Source organism: Elgaria multicarinata, chromosome 11 (genome assembly GCF_023053635.1).
Source record: "Elgaria multicarinata webbii isolate HBS135686 ecotype San Diego chromosome 11, rElgMul1.1.pri, whole genome shotgun sequence".
Lineage (NCBI taxonomy): Eukaryota > Metazoa > Chordata > Lepidosauria > Squamata > Anguidae > Elgaria > Elgaria multicarinata.
In genome coordinates this window covers 9,677,523-9,699,780 of record NC_086181.1, presented here as the reverse complement: position 1 = coordinate 9,699,780, position 22,258 = coordinate 9,677,523, and the positions used below count along the sequence as shown (strand labels likewise).

The following is a 22,258-nucleotide window of genomic DNA, read 5'->3' as shown; positions in this document are numbered from 1 at the left end:
ACCTGCACACAGTAGCAGAAGATCCTGAGAACTGAACAGCACTAACACAGAAGAGTGTTATAGTCTTCTTCTTATTATTGCATTTCTATCCTGCCTTTTTCCCTCCAAGGAACCCAAGGTAGAGTATATAATCCTCCTCCTCTTCTCCATTTTATCCCCACAACAACAACCCTGTGAGGTAGGTTGGGCTGAGAGTCTGTGACTGGCCCAAGGTCACCCAGTGGGTTTCCATGGCCAAATGGGGACTAGAACCCAGATCTCCCGACTTCCAGTCCAACACTTTAGCCACTACACCACACTGGCTCCTCCTCCTCTCTTTATTACATTTCTATACCGCCCCGTTGCCGAAGCTCTCTGGGTGGTTTACAAAACACTATCATAACATTGAGAACTGTGCATGACTTGTCCTGGCATAATTGCCTTCATCTGGGAAACATGTTTATACTCAGGAAAAAATATTAATAAGACCTGAGTTAGAAAGATCATAAATTCCTGCCTTTGCTGCTAACTTTTGTTTTTTGATAGACACTATTGATCAAACTCAGCTATGCTAAAACTCCTGGATTTCTTTTTCTTTTTTAATTAGTTTTTATGAGGGTGCAATTACTTCCTAACAGAGAAGACCCCCTCCAACGGCGTAACACACCTGGAAGGGTTAACATGCCCAGATAGTGGGTGCATTAACCATTGCTGTAAGTTCATTTGTTGGCTAAAAACACTGAAAGGCAGGAGCAGTGTAGTTTCTCACAAAACAAATGGGCAGAATACCGGCTGCACATTTTACCTCATATCCTGGGTTCTACAAGGGCTAGAGAACTGATTTTTCTTTTTCTTTTTAATGAACACTGAGAGTTGAGATTCTTGCTCATGGGGGTGGGTGAAACTACAGCCCTGTGCCCCTTCCTGTGAAAGCCCATGCTTGTGATTTACCATGGAATCGACACAAATATGTAGTTGCAATTTTCTCAAATGCCTCACTTAGCGTTCCTCAACACTGAGCTTTAAACTCATCTCTTCAAAATAACTGCATTCTACCTGCAGTTCCAGCACACTTTCCCCCAGAATTGGTGGTTTGGAAAACATTGGCCTCTTGCCCTGTGTGTGTGGAGCTTCTCTTTCTATCATGAAAATGGCCCATTTGCGCTAACCCTTGGTGCTTATCTATTAACCTGTTTCTGATCCGTAAAAGGAACTTGGGCAATGGACTACATCAAAGTTGCTGTGTTGTTGCTGGGTTTTTTTCCTTTCAAAATCCAAGGGCGTTCTCCTTCATCTGTGTCTTCCTAGCTGAACCACTAATCCATTTTTACGTCACTTTTGTCTTATGATCATTTATAGAACACTTTGTGGAGTGCGAACGGCTTAATAAATGTTGTTTTGTACATCTTTATAATGTGCTGAGGAAGGATACTCAATATTCTCATTTTAGAGACAGGGAATGGAGGATGATTGGGAGGGAGTGATCCAAGAACTCACGGTGACCTTACAGAAGAGGACGCAGTGGTTCTAGGGGCTCCATCACATCAGCGTTATAGCCCATTGTCAACATGAGTTGTGTGCAAAGGACTCAGATGACATCGTCCATGTCCTGCCCTGACCTCACTTCCCCCCCCCCCCCAACACTCTTAGCGCTGTTTTTTGGCACGGGGAAAGTCTGGTTCTTCTGGTAAATTGAAAGGACAACGCGCTACCCTCAACGTGTATTTTCATCCATTGTTTTTAATCTGATGTTCTGTGGGCGTGTTTTCAAGGGGCGGAGAGGGGCATGCCTTTTCTCCAGCGGGCATTTTCACCTTAAAAGAAATGTGGAAAATGTAACCTCCTTGCCAGCAGCGCCCTCATTTTTAAAGATAAAGAGATCAAAATTAGAAGGGATAGCTCTTAAGGAGGGCTTTAGCCACACCAAGGGCTCATCTACACAAGCAGGATATTCCACTATGAAAGCAGTATATAAAAAGCAGGAGCCACATTACTGCTTTATAGTGGTATTGAAATGCACTAACTGTTGGAGCCCATGACACATACCATATACCACTTTCATACCACTATATCCTGCTTGGTGTGGCTCCTATCCTTTATATACTGCTTTCATACCACTTTCATAGTGCAATATCCTTCGTGGTGTAGATGAGACCCAATATCCCTTGATTTCAAGGGATTTTTAAAATGGAAATTAAACAAATGCTTTCATCAATGTAAGTTTTAAAGATAAATAGATCAAAATTGGCACCATGATAGCTCTTCAGAAGGGCTTTCAGCATGCCAAATTTGATTCAGATTAATTCATTCCTTGATTTTTTAATGATTTTTAAAATTACCCCCCGTAAACCCTTTTCCTGGTAGTTCACTAATGTGAAGGATTGATCTTCCATTCCTTTCATCGTGCGAAGCTATGCATTTTCAAGTTCATAAACTACAGATCTGCTGGTTCTTCTTCGTGGTCTCTATGCATCACACATATGGGCTTTGCGCCTGCGCAGAGACCAGACCGGAACCTACTATAGCTGAGTGGAACGTTTTTGGCGGGAACCCCTCCCCCCACGCTACCGCGCATGTCCATGGGGTTCCCGCCCTTACCTCAGTTCTTCGTCGTCCGCCATCGTGCATAGACCAGTTTAACCGAACCTCTAGCGTTTTTCTTGTTAACTCACTTAATCTTCTCTTTAAAATCTTTTCAATCTTTTCCTAAGACTCTTCTTACTTCTTTCTTTATCTATCTATCTATCTATATATATATAAAAAGTTTTATTGTAGATAGTTTTCCCTCAGCGACTTCGGTCGCTTGAGGCCTGTATGGCAGCAAAAGCCCCGTTTAGGAAGTGTGTCAGGTGCGGGGCGAAACTTCCACCGACGGACGGGCACTCCCTTTGTCTCGTTTGCTTGGGAGAAGGACACGTTGTGGAGGCCTGCCACCACTGTATGTCGTTCACAAAACAGACTAGAAAGCACAGAGCCGACAGACTTCGTTCTATATTGTGGGAAAAAGCTCTCAAGGCCACGGAGGCTCCCACTATGGAAAAAACGGCAGTTGGTAAGCCCGTTACTGAAAAAACGGCAATCCGTAAGCCCGTTACCGACAAATCAGCAGACCGCAGCACTGAAGTGCAAGCCAGAGCTCATAGGGCACAGATACCCCTCACGCCTGGCCGGTCTTTGACGAGTTCTATGGCTAAGAAGATTTCAAAGAAAGCCAGAACTCCTAAACCTTCTTCGGAGCTGGAGAAGAAGAAGAAGAAAAAGAAAAAGAGGGACGCTGAGAAATCCACCCTAGCGTCGCCTCGAGCGGCGGAGTCAGTTAGGAGTCATTCCACGCCTCCCATTGCTCCGACCGCGTCGATATCGAGGCCTCCCTCGGCGTCGAGATCTCAGTCGGTGCCGATGGCCACGGTACCGACGCGCCCGCTCAGCCTTTCGGAGGGCGAACTAAGAGATTCCGCGTCAGCGGCTTCTTTCCAACAGCCTACAAGGCCTCAAACATTGCAGGGATTGGTCCCACTACAACCATCTCCAAGACTGACACCTCGCCGTGAATGGGACGGAGCTTCTAGATACTCCGATCCTCACCCAAGATTTGAAGACTATGAATGGGACCAATATCGTCCTCAGCGCTACTTCCCGGATCGACAGTGTCCCCAGGAAGAGTATTATGCGCACCCGCCACCTATGACAAGAGTGTGCCGGTTACCTTCACCACCTGACCATCAAGCTTCGAGGGTGTCTACCCCTCGGCAACGTATGCAGCCATCGGCGTCGACCGGGGCAGCTCCCACGGTACCGACGGAGCAACTTCAACTGCAAGTGGTTACATTGTCTTCTCCTGAGCAAGACTACCCTTCAGATTCGGAGTCGAGGGTGTCTGCAACTCCAACAATGCCTTCGCCGGAGGATGAGGTCCATGATGACGACCCTTCCTCTCCTTCGGACGATATGGTCAGATTTTCTGACCATATGCTTAGAATGACACAGGCTCTAGGATTAGATATCCAGCAAACAGACGAATCGGTTGTGGATCCCATTTATGATGTATTCCAATCTACCACTAACCAGAGACTGGCTATTCCTATCCCCAAACAGGCTGTTTGTTGAAGCAAACAGCCCAACTATCCTGGAAGACACCTGCTGTAACTCAGGCTACGTCTAAAAGATTAGAGACCCTTTACCGAATTCAAGAGGAAGGCGTCATGTTTTTGGTGCAACATCCAAAGCCTAACTCCATTGTGGTTGAGTCAGCCCAAGGCCAATCACAAAAGGCACATTCGGCTCCAGTAGATAGGGAAGGCAGAAAATTAGACCAGACTGGTAGAAGGATTTACTCTTCTTCTTCTTTAGGCATTAGGGCGTCAGCATACGAAGCGACGATGGCGAGGTACCAACTTTTCCTGTGGGAAAAGATGGGTTCCTTATGTGAACACCTACCGGAGGACAAGAAGGAGCTGGCGAGGGTATTTCAAAATGAGGCCTCAGCCATCGCCAGGCAGCAGTTATCCACGGCTCGACACCAAGTGGACTGCCATTCGAAGTCGATGATGGGCGCAATATCTCTGAGGAGACATGCGTGGCTCAGATCGGCTAATTTAAGCCATGAAACCAAGTGGAGGATAGAAAGTATGCCATTCGATGGCGAAGGACTTTTTAACACTAACACCGATGAAACACTGGATTCCATCTACAAAGCCAGAACAACGGCTAAAAAGATGAGTTTCACTGCTCCTCCAGTGCAGTACAGGCCAAAGAGATGGGTGAGGCCGCCAATGCAACAACACCAGCAATACCGGCCTCAGTACCAACATCAGCCTCGCCAGCAACAACAACAGTTGCAGAGGAAGAGGCCCTACCAGGGCAGATATCAGCAGGATAAGAGGCAGCCCGACTTCAGTAAGAAGCAGCGGGTTTGACTCTTCGGCCCCAGATCCACTCCCTTTTGCGAACCGCTTAGCACCCCAGTACCATCAATGGGAGTCAATTACAACAGACTCCTGGGTGCTCACTATCATCAAGTCGGGCTATGCCATCGAGCTCGATGCCCTTCCTCCTTTTTCCGGCGTGAAAGTAACGACTCCATCCGCTCCTCTGCTGCTCGAGGTACAGACCTTACTATCGAAGGGAGCCATCTCTTCCGTACCTGCAGAGGAACTCAATCAGGGATTTTTCTCTCGTTACTTCGCGGTCCCGAAGAAAGATGGAGGTCTTCGACCGATCATGGACTTAAGACAACTGAACAAGTTCATCACCCCGAGGAAGTTCCGTATGACAACGGTTACTTCAATTCTGCAGCTGCTACAGAAAGGAGTTTGGTTCGCAGTGGTGGATCTGAAGGATGCGTACTTCCACATTTCCATCAGGAAGTCGCATCAAGCTTACCTTCGGTTTTCGATCGGTGCATCCCAGTACCAGTTCACCGTTCTTCCGTTTGGATTGGCGACGGCACCGAGGGTCTTCACGAAGGTCATGGCGGTGGTGTGCGCCCACCTAAGGCAGAAAGGCATTTATGTTTATCCATACCTGGACGATTGGCTCCTCGTAGCGGACAACAGCGAGGCGCTCCAGTTAGACATATTAACCACCCTCAACCTGTTGGACTCGTTGGGGCTGTGGGTCAACCACGAAAAGTCCATTTTGACTCCACAGCAGAGATTGGACTTCATAGGGGTAACCCTATCCTCTCGAGACGGGAGGGCATACTTACCGTCAACCAGGGCGAACACCTTACAGCAGTTAGCCATCGATACCGAGAGCCGCCGAAAGGTTTCGGCATGGACAATTCAGAGACTGTTAGGATTGATGGCAGCTACTACGGCAGTCATCAGATTTGCAAGACTCAGAATGAGGATCTTGCAGGCCTGGTTTTTGAGGACTTTCGACCTCAGACACAATGCTCGACGAACTTACCTTTCGATACCGAAGCAAGTGAGGGCATCCCTGAGATGGTGGTTCTCGATGTCGACTCTTCTCGAAGGCGTTCCATTCCAACAAGACGCGCCTTCGGTAACGATCACGACGGATGCATCTTTAGAAGGATGGGGAGCCCATTGCAGCTCTTTAACCTCTCAGGGTCGTTGGCCTCGATCACAGAGGGAGCATCACATCAACCATCTCGAACTCCTGGCAGTAGAAAATGCGGTAAAAGCATTTGCACAGATGATCGAAGGCAAGAATGTCTTGATCGCGACGGACAATACCACGGTAGTGGCGTACATCAACAGGCAGGGTGGAACAAGATCACACCCTCTGAACCGTTCTGCACTCAGAATATGGAACTGGTGCATAAAGAGAAGGACTTACCTGACTGTGGTCCATGTAGCCAGCAAGGAGAATGTCGTTGCGGACTCCCTCAGCAGGTCGTTCCGTGTCGACCACGAGTGGGAGCTCGACGTCGAAGTGCGAGAAAGCCTTTTTCAGTATTGGGGCCGCCCTGCTGTCGATGTCTTCGCTACCGAGGACAATACAATTTGCGTCAAGTATTGCAGCAGGGCAGGAAGAGGAAAGCGCTCTCTAGGAGACGCTTTCACCAGGACTTGGAGAGGAAATCTCCTGTACATGTTTCCTCCCTTCCCACTGTTGACAAGGGTGGTAGCCAAGATTCAGATAGACAACTCCAATTGCATCCTCATCACACCGTGGTGGCCTCGACAGGCGTGGTTTCCTCACGCCCTTCGGTTATCGAGAGGGGATTACATCAGGCTCCCGTCGACACCGAAGCTACTGTCTCGACACCAGGGCAAGGTTCGACACGCAGATCTGTCGACCCTCAAGATGACTGCATGGAGGATAGCAACCACTCCTCCTCCGGTACCAGAACTTTGACTGTGGATCATATCATACTAACAGCATTAAAGCTTTCCACAAGGAAGGCTTATACAGCAAAGTGGCAAAGATTTCGGAACTTTGCTTCAGAACAAGATCAAACACCAGAATCTTGCCACTTATCTTTCATCCTCAATTATTTATTGACACTTTTCCAGCAGGGACTTAAGCTCGCATCCATCAGGGTTCACCTTGCTGCGATTACATCTTTTCACCAAGGTATAGATGGGTTTACACCTTTTACCCATCCAACAACGAAGAAATTTCTAAAAGGTCTGAAGAACACGATACCGACTGTGAAGAGTATCGTGCCACCATGGAGCCTGTCAGTTGTGCTGCAAGCACTGACACGCAAACCCTTCGAGCCTATGGCTTCGACAGACCTTAGGCTACTTACTTTAAAGACTGTCTTTCTAGTAGCCATTACATCGGCAAGACGGGCAAGTGAGCTTAGAGCTCTTAGGATAGATGTCCCATACACTATCTTTCATAAGGATAAGGTTGTGCTACGCACAGATCCAGCCTTCCTACCTAAGGTAGTGTCTACTTTTCATCTGTCCCAACATATTACTTTACCTGCTTTCTTCCCTAATCCAACTACACCTCTTGAGTCTTCCTTGCACACTCTCGATGTAAGAAGGGCTCTTGCTTTTTACAAAGACAGAACAGAGACTTTAAGGAAAACAAAGCAATTGTTTATTTGTTATGGTGAGCCTTCTAAGGGACTCCCTGTCTCTTGCCAGCGGTTGTCACGCTGGATAGTGGAGACAATAGAATTGGCCTACTCTATTTCTAAATTAGAGTTAGTGAGACCTGTGACGGCTCATTCCACCAGAGCTGTTTCAACATCGGTGGCCTTCACCAGAGGTGTTCCCTTGGCAGAAGTCTGTAGAGCCGCAACGTGGTCCACTCCATCCACGTTTGTCAAGCACTACAGTTTGGACACCCGTGCGAGGCAGGACTGCTCATTTGGGAGGACAGTGCTTTCAGAGATCTTCAGATGATGCACCAACCCACCTCCAAAGGTATGTCAGCTTGCTACTCGCCCATATGTGTGATGCATAGAGACCACGAAGAAGAAATGCAGGTTGCTTACCTGTAACTGTAGTTCTTCGAGTGGTCATCTATGCATTCACACAACCCACCCACCATCCCCACTTGGTGGTGTGAGACTTATAAATGACACTGTTTTTATTGTGGAATGTACTTTATTTTATTTACACTCATGTTTATGGGGGCACAATGTCGGACTCCTGTAAACTGAGGTAAGGGCGGGAACCCCATGGACATGCGCGGTAGCGTGGGGGGAGGGGTTCCCGCCAAAAACGTTCCACTCAGCTATAGTAGGTTCCGGTCTGGTCTCTGCGCAGGCGCAAAGCCCATATGTGTGAATGCATAGATGACCACTCGAAGAACTACAGTTACAGGTAAGCAACCTGCATTTCCCTTACTCAAAAGTAAATCCCACTGATTTCAACTGCATTTACATCCCACTCATACTAATGCATGTTTACCTTTGAGTAAACCCCATTGAATAGAGAGAGACTTACTTCTGAGTAAACACATATAGAACTGACTTTTAATAGTGTGGTCACTCAGAAGCTTTGTTTTTTTAAGTCTTAAAACAGCAAACTGGAAAGAAGTGCTCTGCAACCCCATGCTTACTTCTGAGGTCTTACTTCTGTTTACTCAGAAGTAAGTCTCTCTCTGTTCAATGGTGTTTACTCCAAGGTAAGCCTCCATCTGATTTTACTATGTTCACACTCCAAAGCCTCCAGGCAGGGTGAGGGGAACAGGCGTAGCCTAAGCAACGGAATAACCATGTAGGGAGGGAGGGCGCAGTGTCCAACTACCACCCACCAATGAACTGTAGGGGGAGGTACAAAGGAGATCTGAGGGGGGGATGTGCATCTCAACGGAAGAACAGCGATACACTGGTGCGCACGAGAAGAGAGGTGTAAAGATGAATGAAACGTAAAAGCGCAAAGGTATAAGTTGATCAGGCTTTCACATGCTATGGAAACGAGGGCAGATCATTCAAGGGTAAACGAGGGCAAACGTGCAGGTGTGATGGAGCTCTAGATGTCTGTCAGACCCAGCTAAGATCTGGGGATGAGGATGCAAGAGTGATTCTATCACAGGGAATATACCTGCAGTCTATAATGGTTTTTAAAGCAAGTCATACCTCAGAACTTTTATATGGGTCAGGAGTAGCACATGGCTCACTTTGATCTACTGCTGTAAAAGGTGCTTCATCTAGCTCTGAGGTCTCTAATATGATGTGCCTGTGAGCATTAATGTGTCCACAGACACCTCTCTTGGTGCCCATGAGGCTCCCTGCCCTGCAATGTGTGTGTAACTGGGAGGTTGCCAAGTTGCCAAGCAAAGTGCTGCCCTCCAGCACCATCTTTATTTGGGTTCAACAGAGGGCTTTCGTGCTTTGGAGCTCAGATCCTACCTCTGTCTTCTACTTAGTTTCTTGGGAAAGTTATTTTTATTTTAGTCTCACCAGGGTAGGATCTACACTACTGCTTTAAAATGGTTTATAACAGTAGTGACAACTGTTGGGGCCCAGGACACACTCCATATACAGTTTTCAAACCGTTTTCAAAATGTCATATCCTGTTTTGTGTAGATCTGGCCCAGTTTGCCTAATGGGTGTGTTGTGACTGGCCAGGATCACCATAGCAGCCATTATTTATTTATTTATTTAAAACATTTATATCCCGACTTATATCATTAAGATCTCAGGGCGGCGTACAGATAAAAGCATACAGTATAAAACAATTTTAAAAAATTAAACCATAAACCAAGTTAAAACAATATATAATTTAAAAGCAGTAAAACAAAACAAGTCCATTGCTTGGCAGCCATTTTGTGTGAGTGCCCATAATACTCCCTCAAAATTCCAAATGTGCCCACTGACCGAAAAGGGTTGGGGACCCCTACAGTCCCCTCCTTTGGCCAGAACTGGGTGGTGGTGTAGAACATGGGTGGAACTGCATGCAGTCCTCGGCCTAATTTCAACCCCCCTCCGCAAATAATCATTTCATACCTCTGTCAAGAATGATTGGGTCCCTTAGCGAGCAGCCTGCTAGGTGGATAGGGAGGCAGATAAAGAAGGGGTTATCTGAAAAAGGATTATCCCTAAGGGAATGTGGTTTCCGCAGAGCGAATATTCCAAATATTCTGGTATAAAGGCTGAATACCTGCCTGAATCCCCTCAGCTCCCTGGTCCAGGACCTGCTCTGGGCTCTCTCAGTTCCAAGAGTAATTTCCTACCATGAAGCAATACTCTATTGAGTAGATTATGTTGAATTGCAATGTTGAATTGGAAGTGAGGTCATGGCTGTGTAAGAAGAGCCCTACTGGATCAGAACAAAAGTTCATCTAGTCTAGTATCTGGTAGTGGCCAGCCTGATGCTTTTGGGAGGTCCACAAGCAGGGTGTAAAGGCCTTCTTCTTGTCTGATCAGTGGTTCTGAGGCAGGACATCCTACACTGAGAATTTCTGCAACAGATGTTTGCCCCAAAATGCAACAACAACAACAACAGGATGATTTGAATGCAGTGTGAGTCTTTTCTCCACACATGAACCCAGTTTTCCAAGGGTTAGTGCTGGCATGGGGAGGAGCTACAGCATGGGCTCCTTCACAGCACGGGGCTTCTTGCGTCATCGGATGACTCGCGAAAGAGGAGCACTGCAGTTGCTGACCCTGGGCTCATTACACCAAGCAGGATATTCCACTATGAAAGCATTATGAAAATGGTACATAAAAGGCAGGAGCCACATTACTGCTTTATAGCGGTATTGAAGTGCCACTATAACAGCTGCAACTGTTGAGGCTCATGACACATACCATATACCGCTTTCATACCCCTTTCATGGTGTTATATCCTGCTTGGTGTTGATGTGTGCTGGGCCCCAACAGTCGTCAGTGCACTTCGCTACCACCATAAAGCAGTAGTGTGGCTCCTGCCTTTTATATACCGCTTTCATACTGCTTTCATAGTGCAATATCCTGCTTGGTGTAGATGAGCCCACTGTCAAGGTAACACAAGAACCCAGTCTTCTTCACCTCCCAGTGTAAGGATTCGGTGCTCACAGGCCCCTGCCGTGACATTCAGAAAGACCTCCCTGTGAGCAATGCCCCAAGCAAGAATTAATGGACTCTCTGACAAGCTGTGAACATGGAGCTGAATGAGATACATTCCGGATCTCTTTGGCTGGTGAAGATTGAGTACCTCTTTCCAAGATAAATCTTGTCACAATGCAATTAGCGGAGCGTTGCACAAGCAATTATTGTATAACTGAATTTTTATTAATATACTCTGCTTGCCTTCTCCATTTCCGTGCACGAATTTTTTTGCTGCTGTTTTCTTTGAGAACGAGTTTGCTTAAGGACAATGATGATCTTCTGGGCTAATATATAGAAAATGTTTTTTTTTTTTTTTTAATATTTTGAAAGCATCTGATTAGTTATCATGTTTTAAATGCTAGTTATGGCCCCAAGCATTCATCCAGCAATAATGAGGACAGGGAGGTAATTTACATATGTTTATACTCACATAATTATTATGACTTAACTACACTGCAGGCAAATCCTTATTCAGCAAGGCTCCCAAAAGTTCTGTTTATGTTGTACAGAGATGTAAGATACCCGAGAAGGATAGTTGCTTTTTCTGATAAGTTTCTGAAGAAAGCGAAGGCTAGAACATGAAGCGACAGGACTGAATTTGAACCACAGTCTAGCCTTGGAAGCAAGTGTGAATGGCAGCAGAAAGATGTATCCATGACTAACATTGGATATAATCCTATGTGGGTGCATAAGGACAAGTGTCTCTGAGCATGTGCAGAGTGACATTCCTTCTCTGCCAACAATAGCTAGTGCACATAGGTCTCAGTTTAGAAGGCATGGCTTCCATGCCAAAGGATCTCATCACTCTAGTATAGCTCCTGCACTTTAACTGTTGCGATGAAGAGGGAATTTCACCAGGTTCTTCATATATACAAATGACACCTGCTGAAATTCCCTTTTCTATGCAACTGTTAAAGATACAGGAGCCCTGTCCTCCTTTTCATATGGTCACCCTATCTAAGCATTCAGGGAGTTTTGCAACAAGAGGCTGCCTCTTGCATGTATTTGTGTGTTCATGTGTGTAGGACAGTGAAGCAAAGAGAGACAGTCTCTTGCCAACGCTTGTTGGTCTTGTAGCTGTTGGAACAAGGATGGCAGAGGATGACACCAGAAAAGGTGCAAGCTAGGGGTTAAATTGTTTTTGGAGTTTGTAAAGCAATTAGTAGTTGCAATAGCCAGGGTTACGCAGGGTACAGAGCTAATGAACAGCTCTGGATACATCATAAAGGCTTGGGTGCAAACAAATGTCACAAGGGAGAGGGGGGGAATGCTACCTAGCAGTCAGGTGGAGCCAAAGAAATGGCTGTTTTAGATTGGGTTCCATGTGTATAAAAATACCAACATGTCCAATATGTTCTGTAGTAGTTGTGGTTGCATTACGTTAGAAGCCTGGCTTGATTTTCTGTGTTATTTTATACTTCTAGCTGCTTAGCTAGAGGACTATCAGTTTATGACTCCGTAAAGTTTGCCAAGCACTTCACTTTCTAGATGCAGTCTGTCTTATTCAGCTGCTTCTGCTAAGAGGAGTTCCCCCTTTTAACTATGCCCATTTGAATCACCTCTCCCATCTGTGGTCCTGCTCTTTCTTTAAAGAAGTACATATGAAATAACATTAGGGTGACCCTATGAAAAGGAGGACAGGGCTCCTGTGTCTTTAACAGTTGTATTGAAAAGGAAATTTCAGCAGGTGTCATTTGTATATATGGGGAATCTGGGGAAATTTCCTCTTCATCACAGCAGTTAAAGCTGCAGGTGACCTGCCCTCTTTTAAATCTGGTCACTCTAGTATAGCTCCTGCACCTTTAACTCTTGTGATGAACAGGAAATTTCCCCAGGTTCCCCATATATACAAATGACCCCTGTTGAAATTTCCTTTTCAATACAACTGTTAAAGATACAGGAGCCCTGTCCTCCTTCTCATAGGGTCACCCTAAATAACATCTTATAACCCACTCCCTGACCATGTGCAAGGTGCCTTTCCCTTACTACTGAGCGGCAGCAGCATGACTCTACGCACACTTAGAATTAAGGAAAACGGGCTCCATCTAGGGCAGATGGTTGGGCCCCATCCAGATTTGATTCCTGGTATCTCTCTTTTTAGACATTAAGTGCTGTCCCCGCCTTACCTAGTTAGCAGCAAGAAAACTCCTGCAGATTCCTTTTAATCCAACTCTTGGAGCCCCATTCTTCCTATTTTTAACCATGTCCTTGAAGCACATCCTTCCATCAGTAACTAGACCCCCTTCTTTAGATGCAACATGGTATTACCTATTAAAGAAAAGCACCTTTGGGCGTGTACTGAGTGTATTTTCGGCTATACTTAACAGCTATAGCCTATTCTAAGATGGCTAGGTGTGAGGGGGAGATTTAAGGATAGTAAATTTAATTAATCAGACCCCCTGCTTACTAGTGACAGGTCCTTACTTCCTGACTACATCTGGCTTGGGTTTGGTTTATTTTATGGTGCAAGAAAGCACTGAATCATCAGGCGACCATTTGAAATAGGAAATAATTCTTTTATTAAAACAAACGCACACACACACACACACACACACACACACACACACACACTTTTCATGCAGCCTTAATACAGAAATAGAAAAAGGATAGAATTATCTCACACTATTCAACAGTGAGGGTTCTGTCCTTTAAAGATCCTTTGAATGGAGGAGACCTCAGGAATCTTGAATGAAAGCTGAATATGCATCTAGGGCGAGGCTCTGTTTTATACTGTAGGATGCCATCTCCTATGCCCATTGCAACTTACTGATTGGTTACAGTAGGGTGGTCTAGCCTTCTCAAGGACCACTCCTCCATTTATGTATTTGCTGATGTCTTGTTTATTCTTAAATTTTTAAAGAGATTTCCCAACTTGCTCTCTGTGGTTTTACTTTGTTGTTTAGACCTGTTTGGGGCATAAACTTTATTGAGCAGTATTTTTTTCTTGTCATGTTCTCTTATCCCCAGGACAAACTGAACTAATAACCTGCCTGCCAGTAATAGGTCAAGAGCAAAGTTGGTTCAGAAAGCCAGTGTTAAGTGCTTGAGATCTGTCTAAATTACCTCCGGGGGTATCTTACAACTCAGTGTTTTTGAGTAAAAGAGACTGAGGATTCCACGCCCCCACCCTGCACTGTAATTCTTGAATTTTCCCCCAATTTTTACACAGGTGCCCCATTATATAGAGAACATAAGAACATAAGAAGAGCCCTGCTGGATCAGACCAAGGGTCCATCTAGTCCAGCACTCTGTTCACACAGTGGCCAACCAGCCATTGGCCAGGGATGAACAAGCAGGACATGGTGCAACAGCACCCTCCCCACCCATGTTCCCCAGCAACTGGTGCACACAGGCTTATTGCCTTGAATACTGGAGATAGCACACAACCATCAGGGCTAGTAGCCATTGATAGCCTTTGCCTTCAGGAATTTATCCAACCCCCTTTTGAAGCCATCCAGATTGTTAGCCATCACTACAACTTGTGGTAGTGAGTTCCATAATTTAACTATGCGCTGTGTGAAGAAGTACTAACTCTTATTTGTCCTGGATTTCCCACTAATTGGTTTCATGGGATGACCCCGGGTTCTCGTATTTTGAGAGAGGGAGAAAAATGTCTCCCTGTCCACATTCTCCACACCATGCATAATTTTGTACACCTCTATCATGTCTCCCCTTAGTCTCCTTTTTTCCAAGCTAAACAATCCCAGTTGATGTAACTTTCCCTTGTAGGGGAGATGCACCAGGCCTTAATCATTTTAGTTGCCCTTTTCTGCACTTTTTCCAGCTCTATAATATCCTTTTTTAGGTGTGGTGACCAGAACTATACACAGTATTCTAAGTGTGGTCACACCATAGATTTGTATAAGGGCAGTACGATACTGGCCATTTTATTCTCAATTTCTTTTCTTATAATGCCTAACACGGAGTTTGCCTTCTTTACAGCAGCCGCCCACTGGGTGGTCATTTTTATCGAGCTGTCCACCACAATCCCAAGATCTCTTTCTTGTTCGGTCACTGCCAGCTCAGATCCCATTAGGTTATACTTGGTTGGTTTCCCCCCCCTCCCCCAACATGCATCACCTTACACTTGCTTACATTGAACCGCATCCGCCATTTGGATGCCCACTCTCCCAGCTTGGCAAGATTCCTTTGGAGCTCTTCACAATCCCTTTGTGTTTTAACAACATTAAATAATTTGGTGTTGTCGGCAAACTTGGCCACTTCACTGCTCACTCCTAATTCCAGATCATTTATGAATAAGTTGAAAAGAATTGGTCCCAATATCTATCTCTGTGGGATCCCACTATTTACTTCCCTCCATTGGGAGAATTAACCATTTATTCCTACGCTCTGCTTTCTGTTCTTTAACCAGTTACTGATCCATAAGAGGTCCTCTCCACTTATTCTATGTCTACTAAGTTTATTCAGGAGTCTTTGGTGGGGGTCTTTATCAAAAGCCTTTTGGAAATTCAAGTAAACAATGTCCACCAGATCATCCCTGTCTACATGTTTGTTGACACTCTCAAAGAATTCTAGTAGATTAGTGAGACAGGACTCGCCTTTGCGGAAGCCGTGTGGATTCTTCTTCAGCAGGACCTGCCCTTCTATATGCTTACTAATTTTGTCTTTAATAATGCTTTCAACCAATTTACTTGGAACAGATGTCAAACTGACCGGCCTGTAATTTCCCAGATCCCCCCTGGATCCCTTTTTGAAAATTGGTGTTACATTGGCCATCTTCTTGTATTTGAAGGGTTGTCCAGTCCAAATCCAGTTTACAAATAAAGAAACATAAGACGGTAGAGCAGAAGCCTTGAAGTTGCCAATCCACAGTTAGCACCTGGACAGCAGACTGAGCACAGTCTTCTCCATTATGATGTGATGCATTGTATTTCTATTTAAATTATAGTTATTGTTTCTAAAGGCACATAGATACACATGCATACGCATTAGCATATTCAAATTTTATGAAAATCTCTGTTGGTAATGAATTTCCTCGTTTTTTGGCATTGCATAAGTTGCTACCCTAAGCAAAAGAAACAGGGTTTCCTTCTACGGCAAATGGTAGGGCTTCTATGTAGACTTGCCTGAGTGGTAGTTCTCTCTTTTTTGAGACACAGCCCAGCCCAATCCTCCCTTGACAGCACACGCACGCTCTCTTGCACTAAACTTTATGCTGGTCTTGCCTACTTTACCCGCTCGCTGGTGTGCCATCCAGATCAGCATGGAATCATTTCCAAAGGAGACTGTTCAGCAAATGGCCCCTCCATTCAAACCTGGTCAAACCTCCGCTCTGTTTATGGATTCACTGGAGTTAATTGTAACATTCCGTTATTGGCCAGGCAGGGTAAGATTGGTACTTCCCAAGAATATAAATGTGAGCAAATGCTGTTCCTGAAGAGCAATATTTTTTGGCTCATCTTTTCTCTGCTAGAGTCTCTGTTTTTGCATTTGACAACTCGGTGTTACTGACACAACACAGTACTTTTTTTAAAAAAAAAAAGAAGAGGGGCAGGAGCTCTGAGGATTCATTTCATTTACTATTTCTATACCACCCCATAGCTGAAGCTCTTTAGAAGGTACACAAAGATGAAAAACCATGAAAGATACATTATACAAAGTACAAAACTATTTACATAAAAATGTATAAACAGACAACTCAAACACTGACAACATGTATCTAAAAACATTTTTTAATGAATGCCATGATCTGCATGGGAATGGCATCTTGTAACCTGTAAGGCCTTGCCTTTAATCTCAGGTGTGTGGGATTGGATTGTGATGGGGAAAGGCTCAGAGTCATAGCCTTGATTATTCCTTCATGTATATATATTTCATATGTGTAACTCTCAGGCAGTCTTCCTCAACCTAGTGCCCTCTAGATACGTGGAATTATGGCTCCCATGGCTATGCCGGCCTGCTCCCAAAGGCCATGGTAGCTGGGGCTGATGAAGTTTGGAGTCTAAGAACATCTGGGGAGTCAAAGTTGGGACAGGCTGGAAGACAGCTACTGCAGGAAACATACCTTGTTGCTGGTACTGAAAGAGGAAGATTGATGGGATTTTTTAAAATAAATTTGAAGTCAGATAATTACTGTGTTGCTTTCATTGTCTTATTCACATTTTTGGCTCTTGTATTTGGCCCTCTATCAAACTGCTATATAGATGGAAAATATAAATGGGTTTAATTGGCTTTGGGCCTGCTTCCATACTAGTCTTCCTAGTTTACATCCCGAGGAAAGTGAGAGAAAATTACATGTACAGCTCCCCACTTCACCCAGTGGTAGGAAATATCAATCTGTTTATTTACAAATATATGTGTTGAGTAGGCACACACCCACACAGTCTAGCACATTGTCTAGAGCTAGTCAGTAAAGCAGCAACCCCCCCCCAAATCAAACAGCATCAACTGCGTGAGCCCCAAGGCTCCTTCTTTCATCCACCTTCAAAAAAATGGACTTCCAACTGCTATCAAGCATTTTGGGCACATGTGAGCAACTTTGGGATGTCTGGAGGCCATTTTAGCCTCTCACCTGTCGGCCACACTCTGCTGGGTGATATGAAAATATTTTTTTAAAACATACACACACATGGGGGAAATCTATCTATCTATCTATCTATCTATCTATCTATCTATCTATCTGGGAAACTTATAGTGCTATGGAGTGCCAAAATTATCAAACTTAGCTTACAAGACTATCAGTGCTCATTAGCAAGCAATCAGGTTAAAAGATGACCATCTCTTTACTTGATATATCACTGTAGCATTTCTCTGATAATGTATTCCAGAGTGGAGACCTTGAGACCAGGAAGGAGATTTTAATACAGTCAGCTTGAGCAATGATTTTGGGGTGTATTTGTCTTCTTCTACAGCATGCACCTTGTCTTCTTTGCTTAGTCGTTTTTGCTCTCTAGAAGGCTTTTCTGTAGTGCGTACCTGCTCTCTGCTGTGGACACATTGAGATTTTGTTTGTGCAGGTTGATGGAAGATCTTACGTCAAGAGTTGATGCAGTAGCTGTGTGGGCCTTTCTAGGCCCTGCAAAACCCTCAATCCAAATTCAGTTATATTTTCCTGGCCTTGCACAACAGATTTCTATGGGAAATCCATCTGCTTATTTGAATTTTAGATGGTTATGTTTGTGTGCTGCCTTTTCTTCTGTGTCCTCGGACTCCTTGATCGATTGTTTCAATTAAAAGGTTCAGTGTTCTCATTTGTGCATATCTTGGTTGAGAGAGAAAGGTGGTCCAAAAACAATAACAACAACAAAAAACCCACCGTAAAAGGTTGTTATACTGTGAGAAGAAATTTGGAAGAATTGAGGCAGAAAAACCAAATAGCAACCAGTGATCAGTAATCAACACAAGTCTCAGTACCAGTGCTCTTGCACAATTCCCGTTTATTTGAATGAGGTTGTGAGGAAATCTCCAGGGCACTGTGCTCTGTGGTTCAGATCTGCCTACCTCCCATGGTGCCATCTCTTGGTCGTGTCCAAAATCTGTTTTCTGAAGCAGACCCTTCATCTTGCCTTGTGATCCATTTTGGCTCAGCGGTGAGTCTGTGGGGTGCTGAATTAGGCCTGGAGGAGACTGACCCTAGGAGGCCAGGTTCCAGGTAGATGTGGCTGAGTCAGGTTGTACTGAACCTGAGACACCTCCCATAGAAGCTGTTCGAACAGTCAGGGTCTGAGCTAGAACTGTAAGCGAATGGCCTACCCGTTTTTGTGGATAGATAAACTGGGGGCGACCTTTCTGCTGATTTTCTCAAGGGCGGGGCTCAGCATTGGCAATGGTGATAGTATGGATTTGTCCTTTTTTCCCTACGGTTTTTGTTGTTGTTGCTGCTCCTACTATTGCAGCAGAAACAGTTGTGTTGGCAACCTGGCTGCCATTTTGCATTCTCCCCAGTTCCCCAGATTTAGCATCGTTCTGGGGCATTGTGTATGCGTGTGAGAGTGGTCGCCACCACTCAAAAAATGGTGTAGAATATTCAGGGGAAATTCTTCAAAGTGCTCTTCTTTCTCCAGAGGGTGAGGTAAAGAAAACCTCAAGACATTTACTTTCTGAGAAACTTTGGCTCGCTTCTAGTCTGACCACCTGTTCTATTCAGGCCTACTATGCAGGCCTAAGCAGGCTACTCAGTGCCCAAGCCCTGTCACATAGCTGAGATGAACTTGAACTTAAAGGGGTAGATCTCAGGTTTAGAGCCATGCATGCCATCTTCACTGTATGGTTTCCAGGCACACCCTTTATATTCTCTGTTAGGAGCTTAAAATGGAGTGAGGAACCTTGGGTGGGTGCTGGAGTCCTGGGAGCTGTCTTCATGTCCTCTTTGCCCTGGGGTGGCTCCAAATCTGTACAGTGTCAGTTAGATGATGCAGCCACAGTTTCGAAGCCACCCCGGGGCAAAGATCTGAATATGCGTGCCTGAAAGGTCACGGACTTAATCTCGATTATTCCAGCCAGGGCGAGGGCAGCCCAGCTCTTTCACTGGTCTGTCCTCACTCAGAAGCTGCTCCGGGGCTGTTCCCAGTGGATGGTGATCCCTGATTGGTCGCCATCCAATAGGACAGAGGGCAGGGGGCTGACAAGCAAGCCAAATGGATGCTGGAACACCCTACACTGCCTTGCTCTCTCTATATATTTTCCATTGTGTTGTTCATCTGTTTCTCATTCTTTTTTCAGTGCTGTGTCTGCTAATCCCTGACTGCTAAATTGTAAGACTGGTTTTAACTTAGACTTGGAAATTCTTCCCCTGAGCTGCCTCCCCCTCCTCCCCCTCCATTACTCAGGGAGGGATGGTGGAGGGGGCGAATGACTGCCCTAAACCTCGCGCTTGCTCCTTGGCATGGGGATTATCTGGAGCAACTCTCCAGGAGCAAAAGTGTGGGGGGAATGCGGTGCCAGCTCGGCACCCTGAAAATAGCCTCCTGGAATCTGGAGGGCTCTGAACCCCCAGCTGCAAGGGTAGAGTGAAGCACACAGTCCATTTCCTCTGAGTAGCCTTCAGGTTTCCTCCTCAGACAGTACTTCGGGCCTGAGGCAGACACCCATTGACCCTAGAGACCCCTTTGCCTCTGAATCACTCTCTCAGGTGTCTGGGATCTGGGACACCATTTGCATCTTGCACAGAGAAAAGATAATAGATTGGCAAAAGGGATGTCTTAACCTGATGCTTTCTACGCATCTCTTATGGCATACACCTTTTATATTTTACTGAAGAATAACATTTAGGTTATAAAAAGAGAGAAGAGAATGGATCTTTGGCTGCTTGGTCCTTCCTCAGTGGCTCTGGTAAATATTCCCTTCTTTCCCCTTTCCTTATTTTCAAAGCCTTTCATGCCTTTGTAAACTGTCTTAGTTTGATCTTCTTTTTACTGAACTAAACCACGTCTTTCCCCCCCTTCCCCCTCCCCTTTCCCTCCATGTGTCTTGTGGACGGGCTGTGAGATAGAAAGAGGTGACATTTGTTGAATCAATTATGTATGATGTATTTCTGCCCCCTTCTTCTGCACAGTGCCCTCCCCCCCTCAAGCGTAAAATAACATGAGTTCAGTGTATCATTCTGGCCTTGCTTCTTATTCAGCATTATGCACCGAGGCGCGCCTTCGCTGGAAAAGAAAGATAAATGACTCAGTGTGTCTTAATGTACGTCCCTTACAAAAAATAAAAATAAAAATGCATTTATTCCTAGCTGTAATAATCTCATTTTCCCTTATGCACTATCTTCACACTACATGTCCATCCAGTACATTAATTGATGAGTCAGGCCTGTCAGGTGAATTTGCAACACACATTAAGGCTAATCTAGAGAGGGGATGTATTCCAAGCCATGGTCACCTCTGTCATAAAGTTTAATGATCCTCTCCACACACACATGATTCCCCACCCCGCCCCAATCTATGGTTATGTGTTACATGTTGAACAAATGTGCTTAATATGGCCTTTTATTTTGGAGGGGGAAAAGCAGCCACAGGGTTCTGTTCGGGAACATTTTTTTCAATCTTGTTTGGCACCTTGCACTGGTTTTCTGCTGAAGATTCCCCCCCCCCCACACACACACCTGGCTGCTATTTGCCCCTGAAGGTGCTGCTTGCAGTAAACAGCACTTTTGGGGGACAAAAAGGAGCTGGGAGATTTTCAGCAGAAAGGTGGTGCAGGCACATTCTAGATTGGGGCCCCATGACTGTTTCCCCCCCTCCCCCAATAAGAATAGCCAGATTAAGCACACTTGTCTAAATATGTGACTGACAACAAGTGTAGTTTGACCCTTAGATTTGGCTATGACTTGTGGCTCAGTCATAGCAGAGTGGCTAAGAGTGTGATGTATGACTTGGAAAGACCCTCGTGCAGATCTCTCCTCCTGGGCTTGCTGAAAGGCCTTAGGCTTCTCCTCTGCAGTATGGGGACAATAAGATTGACCTACCTTACAGGACTGATGTCATGGTTACATGTCTGTCAGTCACCAGGCTTGCATTTTTAAGCTAGACTACTGTAATGTGTTCTGTATGGGGCTGCCTTTGAAGACTGTTTGAACACCTCATTTGCTTAAAAAAAAAAAGATGATTAACTCATGCAGGTTACAAAGAACATATCTTTCCAGGGTTTCAGGTTCTACACTGGCTACCCATTTATTTCTGGGGACAATTCAAAGTGCTGTCCTTGTCCTTTAAAGCCCTAAACAACCTGGGCCTGGAGTACTTGAAGGACCCCCTATTCTCATATGATCCTGCCCAACCATTAAGGGCCAAAGATCAATGACGTTCATTGTAGTTTAGCATTGTGTAGCTGATCTTCCTTAATTAAATAGCTGGCCCAGGGGGAGGGGCTTAGCCAAGTGGGTAGCATGGTGTAGGGAGAGGAGGATTTCATTCTTTGCCCATACTATGGGGCTAATCCGATACCCCACCCCACTCCACACATTATCAACATTGGGAAGAATCTCCTCTGGAGCCCTGCTTAGGATTAGTAATGCTGCCGAATTTCAAAATTAGGTGGCTCGTTGGTCAAAACTTGTCTGTTTGTAATGCTCACCTTTGCAGTGAGCCTGGATTGATGTACTACCAATTCGTTATTTTGGAATTGATTGTGAGCATCAAAGCGTGTGCAGTAAAATAGTACACAGACCCTTTCCCCTAAATTTTCATCCCAAGCTATGTACCTGCTCCTTCAGAGGGAGCGCCACCTCATCCAGAACAGGTCGCTTACCCAATTCCCGGACTCGGGAACCACCAATCCATAAAGAAAAGTCCCATAGAATGTGTACAGGTGCTTTTCTTTGCCTCTAAGAAAGCTCTGCCCATTGCCCACATCGTGTCG

General features: G+C 45.2%; 2 protein-coding genes across 3 annotated transcripts in view; one reads left to right on the top strand and one right to left on the bottom strand.

The window, feature by feature from the left end:
• STAT3 (signal transducer and activator of transcription 3) overlaps positions 1–18,796 on the bottom strand; it is a 284,749-nt gene extending 265,953 nt beyond the window's left edge. The window contains exon 1 of the mRNA XM_063138754.1: positions 18,791–18,796. The gene's annotated coding sequence lies outside the window, so the exon portion shown is untranslated. The remainder of the gene's footprint in view (positions 1–18,790) is intronic.
• Positions 1–22,258, top strand: part of LOC134407024 (acid-sensing ion channel 2) — a 486,045-nt gene that overhangs the window by 60,274 nt on the left and 403,513 nt on the right. The window lies entirely within an intron of this gene.